The sequence below is a fragment of the Clytia hemisphaerica genome, unplaced genomic scaffold (genome assembly GCF_902728285.1).
Source record: "Clytia hemisphaerica strain Z4C2 unplaced genomic scaffold, Clytia hemisphaerica genome assembly, whole genome shotgun sequence".
Taxonomy (NCBI): Eukaryota; Metazoa; Cnidaria; class Hydrozoa; order Leptothecata; family Clytiidae; genus Clytia; species Clytia hemisphaerica.
Genome location: NW_027103334.1, coordinates 1,357,636 through 1,367,051, shown reverse-complemented (window position 1 = coordinate 1,367,051; position 9,416 = coordinate 1,357,636). Strand labels below are relative to the sequence as shown.

General features: G+C 35.5%; 1 long non-coding RNA gene across 1 annotated transcript; it reads right to left on the bottom strand.

Moving 5' to 3' along the window:
• Nucleotides 1-665: 665 nt before the first annotated feature.
• On the bottom strand, nt 666-1,655 carry LOC136816386 (uncharacterized). The gene is made up of 3 exons (XR_010847918.1): nt 1,395-1,655; nt 1,098-1,171; nt 666-700 (listed from the first exon to the last, which is right to left on the bottom strand). It is a non-coding gene; the product is annotated as an uncharacterized lncRNA (long non-coding RNA).
• Between the last annotated feature and the right edge of the window lie 7,761 nt (nt 1,656-9,416).

Genomic DNA, 9,416 nt, shown 5'->3' with positions numbered 1-9,416 from the left:
CCTTAAAGCAGTGTCAAGAAAGGTTATCCTTCAAAATTTTGATAAAATTAATATAGTATAAAATGAAAGTAAATTAATTGCTCTAAAATTCTAAATTCATAAATTGTAAATAATTTGTCTACTTTACACATTTCGTAGAATAAAAAAATTACTTTTACATGATTGTTCGTTAAATTGATTTTTGATACATGCAATGTCCCTTTGAATGTATAAGAGGTTCCAGTTCAAAAGCAGATTACAGTTGCACTCATTTGACATGAATAACCAGGAATAACAACTGTTTGGTATACATTATACAAGAAGCTGTCACCATCTAATATAGACACGGGGAACGTGTTTGAGAATGAAGATTCATATTGCAAAAGAAATGTGAAAACAACATCGCAAATTTGAGTTGAGTTAACCGAATTTGTCGCTGTCATGAACGTCCTTTGATTGTTGGTACATGCAATGTCCAATTGAATGTATAAGAGGTTCCAGTTCAAAAGCAGATTACAGTTGCACTCATTTGACATAAATAACCAGGAATAACAACTGTTTGGAACACATTATACAATAAGCTGTCACCATCTAATATAGACACGGGGAACGTGTTTGAGACTGGATTTCATATTGCAAAAGAAATGTGAAAAACACCGCCAAATTTTAGTTGAGTCAACCGAATTTGTTGCTGTCACGAAACTCCATTGACTTTCTTCACCTTAAAAATTAATGATAAATAATGATGTCATAGAAATTCAGTAAGGTTTTGAAGCGTTGTCCATTATTGTATACATTTAATGTTTGAATTTCCCTGGGGAGGGGTACTGTCACTGACGTGTCACTGGTGTTCGAAAATGGATCCTAAACAATTTTTAGCTTTTTTCAAAAATTTAGTGAATTTTAAAATATCCCAAGTATTTCTTTACTTATAAAAGGGACTCTGGTAAGCGACACATCCCCATCTTGCCTGAGTGCCCTAGGGAGTCCTTCAACAAAAATTTCAAACCCTCAGAACTTGAAATGGCTTCCCTAAAGAATAGTATACTGGAATATATCATGATATTGTTGACCTGTTCGTCCGCCCAAATATCTTCGCATTGAAAAATAACACTTACTTGTTAAATGGGGAAGAATTTTCATCAGCTTTCAAATTTTGATTCAGTTGGTACTATGGTTGGAAGAGCCATGTCTAAAAAATATTAGAATTTCTTATTACTGAATTGTTACCACAAACTCCATTTAAATCACAAGCAATGACTTTTTTAAAAATTTGCAGAAGGCTACAAATTCTTGTTCACAGCCTTCAGTGTACTGAGCTATACAGACCAAAGATTTGTGATTTTTACAGTTTGGCATCTGTTTAACAGGCATCTTTCAACATCTGAATAGTTTAACAGACATTCGGTACTTACTTGACTTGCGATGTAGTCTGAGTGAATTGTCAATTTTGAATTCTTTGTGCATTTTAGCTCTTGTTGGGGTTGAACCTGTTAAAAAAGAATGAATATCAAAAAATATTTTTCATTTTATATTGTTCTTTCCTGAGTGAGGGAAGCAGGGTATGCATGTTTTATTGGATTCTCTTTCTTGAGCTACACCCATCCAAAAACTATCAGTTATTCCCTTATGAACCTATATAAGTAAAAAAAATTAACTAACCACCTGAATGACACACCACAACCTAATTTCAGATGTGGTGATTTTATTTTTGTTTAATCTCTTATAAATAACACAACTTATAATAACAACAACATTCGAAAACAATAGAATGTCTTCATTTCTCTCAAGATTAAAGATAGGGGAAAATGCGCGAAATTTTTTACCCCCCTTTATAATTTTTTTACCAAGCATAGGGTTAAGCATAGTCGAGGCTCAAAATTGAGCTTTACTTAAGCATAGTGAGCTTCAGCCGAAATTTACCGTATGCTTATAAAACGAAATGAGTGTATCAGGCCGGCCCAAAAAAAATGTTACCTGTCTAACGAGTGCAATAAAAAAAGTTATTTAAAAGACAAAATCGGTAGAATTGCAATCGAAGCATTGCATATGTACTTTACGAATCTCATGAAGATTTTTTTTATTGTGCCAGTGTAAAAAAATGGAATGGTGAAGTTTCAAAGAATTTTGCTGTTACTCAGCTAAAATCGGACCATTTTTGAAGTCTGGAGCTTGCCTTAAAGTTTTCAGCCTTGTTTTGAGGGTAAAAGTCATGACTAGGGTCGTGCTATTGAATCCAAATTTAAAAAAATGAAAAATGACCCAGATATTCACCCAAGAACAAGTGTGCAAAATTTCAGCTGAATCGGAATATTTTTGAAGTCTCAAGCCTGCCCCAAAGTTTTTAGCCTCGTTTTGAGGCTGAAACTCGTTACCACACCCCTAAGAGTCAACATATTGAAAATATGAAAAAAAGGTCCCAGATATTCACCCAAGGAACAAGTGTGCAAAATTTCAGCTAAATGGGACCATTTTTGAAGCACTGACAAAGACGACAAACGTGACACAACATTGACTTGGACAAAAAATTTATAACATAACAAACACAACAGCTGAACGAAGCTTAATTGATAATCTGTAAGTAAGTTTTATCTTTCTTTGTTCATAATAATATAAATTGGAACCCAAGTGAATTCGGAAAATCGGCCTTCATTTTGAATTTTTTATTTATTCAATGCAAAAAAATCCAAACTATAATTTAATGCCTGTAAATCTTTAGATTCAATTTCGAATTTGCTTTTATGTCATTTCGATAATAAGTTTCCCCATTTTTTAGATATTTTACATTTTTTGAATTGTCCCTAACAACCAAGAGTTGCTAGTTGGACTCTTGGGGAAAGTCTCATTTTCTTGATAACTAAAAGAAGTACTTAGTATTAGATAGGGTCCCTTTTTCTTAAAAAAGACATAACGGTGCTTGTACCTATAGCCAATTTGTTCCAAAAATCAAATTAGTACTTAGTACCCTGCGGCTGTACCTCCCCTAAATTTTTAGGATTGTTTTTCAGGCACTTTATTTTTTTTAGAATATTGTATTTTGGGGATTTGCCATACTTGGATACCAAAATCAATCCTACTAACGCAGAACTTCTACAAGCCATGGACCCTGAATGTAATTCGATAATCAACGAAGTACCCATCAGATGCCAGAAAAACGCAATCTTCATTGTTAACACCGCAGCTCTGAAAAATCCAGAGGACATTTTAGCCGATGAAAATGGTGCGTCATTTCCAGTTTCTGATTTCCAGTCAGAGGAAACACGACAGGACCAAGCATCCATTACGATCGTCTTTTTGAGGAGTCTGGAGGTCTCTTCAACCACAAAAGTATGGCCTCACTCCCCACATTGCGTGGTATTAAATATCAAAGATCGCTACAAAGAGGAGATTTACTTGTTGATCCATACCCTGTTGCAGAGTTCATAAAGTATGGACTTCACGAAAAAGAATTCATCCGAAATTTTCAAGTATTACCCACTTTGTGTGCAGTTCTTGCTGCAGACAATCAAATTAACGACTTCGTTAATTTTTGCACGAACCCTGCAGAATTCACAATACTCACAATCGATACAACCTACAATATATGCGAGGATCTTTATCTCACGCCCTTAAGATATAAGCATTTAAGGCTGTATGACAAAGAATCCGGTGTTACCTGGCCCTGCCGTTGTTCATTCAAGCCTGGAGGCTGAAACCTTCCAGTATTTTACGGAAATTCTAGTCAGATTAAATCCCAAAATGAAAGAAATTCTCGCTGTCGGCTCCGATAGAGATAAATCCATCGACAACGGGTTTATGAAGCCATTCTCTATCGGTAAAAATCCTTGCCTGCAAAAGATGTGTTGATGGAAATATCAAAAAGAAACTGACCGATCTTGGAATAACGTCTCATAGCGATTACTTAGTTGAAATATTTGGAGATGAATCTTCGAAAGTAAAGGTTTGTATCTTTTTTCGTCTATTTGCTAATTGTTTTGATTTTCTCGTAAAGGTTTTAATCTCATCCTTGTTGGGAAAATCTTATTATGCAAAAATGTGCGAAACTAGGGCTAGTAAAAAGCTTTCAAACAATGGCAAATTAGCGGGTTTATTTTGCTTGCATGTTGCAACAGGGGATCTTTCCTCAAATTTTTAGTATTTAATTTGATGGTTTTACCAAATCCGCAAAAATTAATACACTTAACGTAATACCGGAATTTTTCGATTATAAGGATTGACTGATGCACCAAACGATTAAGCTTTTGATGAGATGCTTGCTCCATTAGTGGAAAGATGGAACGACCGTGAGGTTCACTTGAGAAAGTTGAGAAATACTAAAGATGCCAAATTTGGAGATTATTTCGTCAATAATATCAGCCTCGACATGAAAAGGAAAATGATTCTCCCCGTTCGAAGAGAGCTCGTGCAGTATGGTGACAATTTCTTTTATAACAACGCCAGCGAGAGTGTTAACGATAGAATTAAGAAGATTGTAAAACAAAGAAACGCGACACAGACATCCTCTGGTCGTCCGAAAACCAAATGTACCTGGGTGGAGTTTGCTGCTCTATATAAAGTAAGCTTTCTTTTTGGACCTAACCCGGTGGAGGTCCTATAAATTAACCTGTGTTCGTCCGTTCGTTCATTCGTTCGTCCGTCCGTCCGTCCGTCTGTTCGTCTGTAACCAAATTTTCTCAGGATTGAATCATAGGAATCTTTTGATTTTTGGTACAAAGCTTCAGTAGGACTGGCATTATTATCAAAAAATTTGTATTCATAATTTTATAAATAAAAATTACCATAATCTACCGCTACACGTTTGACATGGTCAGATGATATCAAACCGTCTTGGTGGCCGCTGGACTTGCCCTTTGTTTCGCCAGATGTTGAAAAGAACAAACCCACCGTCCATGATCTGGACAAGGTACTTCGAAAGTTTCATGAAGCTAAAGAAACAATGGTATATTGTCTACTCATAATTTTCAGAAACTCTGTTTAAAAGTTGTTACTCTTTTTCTCAAATGAAATTGTGAAAAATTAGCTAATTCTAATGAACGGTTGTTAAATGATGAAATGCATTTATTTTCCGTAAAATCGTTCCTTCTGGTGATTACATATCAAATGAATGGTCAAATTTATATGAACATTGTATCAACTTGTTACATTTAAATCCATTTCTTCAAAAGGAGGTATTGGCTAAGGAAACAATGCGCCCAATGCGACCATTATTGAATCCCTTGTCAACTGGTCATGTGCGCAAGAAAAAACTATGGTGATACTGCGCTGTTGGTTCAAGGTCAGATGGAAAGAGCCAATTCTCGCATTAGGAGCCAAAAACATATCTCTAAGTTAAAATGATATCCTCACTGATTTCATTACTTTGTTGTCTTTTAAAGAAAATTCTTACATTTGTAGTATGTTTGATGAGTTTCATTATTGCATTATTGCGATGTTGTGATTTGTAATACAGTACTTTTATTCAGGACACCCTTAACTGCCAAAATTCGAGATTCACAACATGCCTAGATGAGAAAGCGAATCGTTTTAAATTAACCTAGCTTTATTTTATTTTTTAAGGCACAGGAGTCGTTTAGCAGAGCTAAAAGAGCTGAGAGAACCCGTCTATCATGTCAACTTAGCTAAATGTCCTCTTGGTTGACTTTCGGGTCTGTTGATCAAGAGGAGCTCATTTTAAAGTTGGGTACAATAGCCACTATCTTATCAAAGGAGAGGTTCATTGAATATGTAAGACTGCAAAGTTTTTTTTTTCAAACTAATTCAATTCGCTTGCCCCGTTAAAGAAAGTTTTTGATTGAAGATTCCAAGTATGTTAGTTAGTCCATCTGCTGAAAGTCGATATCTCGTATCTTTTTTCAGATTGAACACGGTCGTCTACCGATACCGGCGGAAGAGTTCCGGCAGTTATTTAAGAGCTCTTCAAAGGAGGCTTTGGAGCAAAGAATCGTGGATGATGCATCTGCAAACAAGTTAGGTAAGATCATCGAACAGAGGTTTTTCATAGTAACTTCATAGCAATTGATATGACTGGTACTGATATGAACAAAAGATATTACTTTCAACATTTTCTCCAAAAGACTAACCTTCGAAATACACTGACAAAAACGACAAACGTGACACAACATTGACTTGGACAAAAAATTTATAACATAACAAACACAACAGCTGAACGAAGCTTAATTGATAATCTGTAAGTAAGTTTTATCTTTCTTTGTTCATAATAATATAAATTGGAACCCAAGTGAATTCGGAAAATCGGCCTTCATTTTGAAATTTTTATTTATTCAATGCAAAAAAATCCAAACTATAATTTAATGCCTGTAAATCTTTAGATTCAATTTCGAATTTGCTTTTATGTAATTTCGATAACAAGTTTCCCCATTTTTTAGATATTTTACATATATCGGTTGGAAAATCAATCTCATCATCGATGGTCAATCTCGCGTTTCCTATTTTGATGGAAACCAGGAATTAACTTATTGGTGGTCGAAGAACGGTTTTATGCACTTTCACAAAGTAAAGTTGATCCCTTTTCTAAAAAGGAAATAAATTAAATACTTTCTAAGTTAATCTCACTTTAAATTGAAATATTATTTCCATTCAAGGGCCTCTTGCATTGGATTGCGAACAACACAACCCTTTTGCCTTTGCAAGACACAGATATAATCAAATGCCCGCACTGCCTTTTGGAGTACCATTCCGCGTGTGTCGAACGACTGGCTGACTGCGGTTGCAGTAGAGAAACGGTTAGTTGAAAATAATTCTAAAGTAATTCACACTATCTTTTTATTTTATCAACTTTTAAGCCAGAAAAACACTAAAATGTCAATGTTCGCCTTTTTATTCTTCCAAATTGAATTTTAAATTAATCTCGTATCTTCAATTTATAGAGAAAAAAAATTTGAAGCATTATAGTTTATCTTCCACCCTGATAAAGCGTACTTTTATCGTAGGGTCAAGTCGATTCTTAAGGAGAAGAATATACAATCCCTCTGGACAAAATATTACCAGACATTCAGGCAAAGCCACTGTCTGTTTTTTATTTAAACCGGTCTGATCATTTTCACATTACCTACAGGTTATCTTTTTTTAAACTGTGGTGATAATGTCTAGGTAAAGGGACATATTCTTGGTATAAGAGTCTCTGGGAAATATCTATTTTGGCTATTAGATCTAGTTGCAATAGTTTTAATTTATGGAACTATCTAAGTTTAAAGTATTTTTATAACACTTTAATAATGCGATCTGTGAACTTTTTCTTGATTGCTTTAGAAACTGGTTCAAAAAATCGATGCTCCGACGGATGTGAATAGGAGATTGAAAATACTAACTGATCAATGCGTAAGTATGATCTAAAGAATACACCTTTTCGACCGTAGCCGCTAATTGCCGCGCGGGCATTTTTTACCACCCTAAAACCGTCCCAGTCTTTTTTTCGCGCCTGAAGACAATAGAAAAAGTGTAAAAAAAAAGGATTGGATCGAGTTCAGGATGGTAAAAAAATGTCCGCGCGGCAATTGGCGGCTACAGTCGAAAACGTGTATTAAGAAATCATTTAGTTGGCCTTCCAGTAAGTACAGAGTTAAACGTCTTGCAACTTCCTTGTTCTAGTGAGTAAATTTCGCGACTGCCCTTCAAAGAAACAAACTTTCATGGTAGAAAATAAGCCCTGTAAAAATGTTCATCAATAGATTCTTCGATTTTAAAAAGACTTTTCTCGAGAAAATTACGTTGTTTTCGAAATTTATTTTCTTTCAAGCCTAGTAAGTCTAGCATTGACTTAGCGAATGAGAGAAGAGAGAGAGAGAAGAGAGAGAAGCTGACCTTCCGATATCATCGTACTGCGGGCCCTATCCCGGGATAGTTTTCTACCCTTAGATAGGGGAATCACAGCGCTTACCAGGCATTGTACTCTGTGCTCGCGACACATCAGAGTCGTGCTTTATCGATGATGATACTCGCAAAGTACGGGAGAACCTTGCGTTCTAGCAGGTACTGAACATATGAGTACCATCACCACACCACATTCAATGTCCAGCATATCTCCCCATACTCTTGTATCAGAGTGATGGTACCCTATTCCCCTCACATGGTATGGGTTGAGCCTTTCCAAGTGAATCGCAGCACCGAGTGGGAATCGCACCCTGACCTCCAGCACGGAAGTCAAGAACAATGACCACTAAACTACTGCGCCCCTTAGCGAGAATCAAAGAATTAGTAACACACAACAAAAATAGACCTTAGTGCATGGGATTCACCCATAACCAGCATTGATTTTCTCAAATTAAATGAAAAAAATGCTTCTTCTTTTCTTTTGTAGAAAGTGCTTATCATACAGAAAATAAGTTCGATACCGACGATCAAAAGGGGCCAAGAAGAACTTTTTTTGCCTGAGGTAAGTATCCAAACAGTTTGATTAATATTGGACGAAAATTCACCATAACGTCGTTCTGGGGTAACAAAGCTAAACGTTGGCGTTACTCTGGTAGAAAGATGGCAAAAAGACTACATGACTTTAGTTACAAATGTAGTTGTGTTATAAACAGGTTTATAACTGTGCCACTTAACGCTTAATAACTAAACGAGGAGTGTCATATTAATTGCACCGTTTTTTATCTAATTTGTCAAATTCCCTGAAATACCCCAATCAGAACAGGATTAGAATAATTTAAGGTACCAAAAAATCAAATAACTCGAGTCTCTAAAAAAGTTTACTGTTTTTTACTAAAAAGTGTATTTTTTAACTTGTTTTCTTTAGATTGTACAACTCCTTGTTAGGAAGACACTCGCTCGAGTATACAAGATGACTGACGTGTCGAATCTCATGGTCCAGCGAGTGTTATTCTAGTATATTTTTACTTTATTTGTGGTAAATTTTACTTATTTTATATACTCCTCTGGCTACTAGTACCATTAAACTTCTGCTAAATAAATCAATGTTTTACAGTGAAGTCTATATAACTCAATCACGCATGGGGAACGCAACTTTGTGCCCTACTTACCCTCTACGTTGCATCTTTTTTGAAGCATGTCGATCACATCCAGATACTTTGAAAATGATAATTAACTTTTCTCATTTACAAAATCCATACAATAGGAAAATTTATACAATAATTTTTTTCTATTGGTACAAACCATGGCTACGCGTTCTACTGTGCCAAAGTGCATTGTTCTCATTTTTTGAATCCCGGCACGCGCAATATTTTTTATCTTAGGCTAGTAATGTTTTGATTGTGATGATTTTTACCTTTAGTTTTTAACTGTGGAAAATTTCGAGGGCTTCTGCCTTATCATTCCTGTATTGCTTATCATTCCTGTAATACAAGACCGTCTTTCAAAAATCCAATGGGAAACCATTGCTGCTGGTGTTGCCAATTCAATCAACGACATGCCCATTGCTGTCCGAAACGTCAAAGGAAACTTTGAGATGGCAGACTTAA